We start from the raw sequence: 745 nt of genomic DNA, 5'->3' as shown, positions 1-745 counted from the left end.
TCCCCCTTCTGATTACCCCCCCTTTCTTTATCCCTTTCTTCCTAGTTCTTATGTTCCATAGATGAGAGAAAGCATATGATAATTGTCTTTCTCTGCTTATTTCCCTTAGCATTATCTCCTCCAGTGCCGTCCATGTTGCAGCAAATGTTGAGAACTCGAAAAAATATGAAACGCTTCACAAATTTGCGTGTCATCCTTGTGCAGGGGCCAAGCTAATCTTCTCTGTATCGTTCCAATTTTAGTCTATGTGCTGCCGAAGCGAGCACAGGGCAAGGCTTTTCAATGGCTCACATTGTTACCCAGAACCACGCGCAAAAAATTACAAATTATTATGTACTACGTTTTTATTTAATGTTTCCGGTCTATGTCGTAAGGCCTAACTTAGAATCACGGCCATCTTATTCAAGGAAACCAATTTAAAATTTGTTAAATTTGGGCGCCTGGGTGGCTTAGTCGGTTAAGCGTCTGCCTTCGGCTCAGGTCGTGATCACAGGGTCCTGGGTTCGAGCTCCGCATCAGGCCCCCTGCTCAGTGGGGAGCCTGCTTCTCCCACTCCCTCTACTGTTTCCCCTGCTTGTGTCCTCTGGCTCTCTGCCAAATAAATAAATACGATCTTTTAAAAAAGTGTTAAATTTGTGTTTAATTTATTAACACTTGTTTTAAACTTTATTTTATTTTATTTTTTTAAAAGATTTTATTTATTTATGTGACAGAGAGACAGCCAGCGAGAGAGGGAACACAGCAG

The 745-nt window shown here is 41.6% G+C and overlaps 1 non-coding gene across 1 annotated transcript; it reads right to left on the bottom strand.

The window, feature by feature from the left end:
- Nucleotides 1–159: 159 nt before the first annotated feature.
- Nucleotides 160–266, bottom strand: LOC117799532. Its single transcript, XR_004622982.1, has one exon. It is a non-coding gene; the product is annotated as a U6 spliceosomal RNA (small nuclear RNA).
- Nucleotides 267–745: the final 479 nt, after the last annotated feature.

This window comes from Ailuropoda melanoleuca, unplaced genomic scaffold (genome assembly GCF_002007445.2).
Source record: "Ailuropoda melanoleuca isolate Jingjing unplaced genomic scaffold, ASM200744v2 unplaced-scaffold51997, whole genome shotgun sequence".
In the NCBI taxonomy this organism is placed as follows: domain Eukaryota; kingdom Metazoa; phylum Chordata; class Mammalia; order Carnivora; family Ursidae; genus Ailuropoda; species Ailuropoda melanoleuca.
Note: the sequence above shows the minus strand (reverse complement) of the source record. Positions and strands in the feature narration are given on the sequence as shown.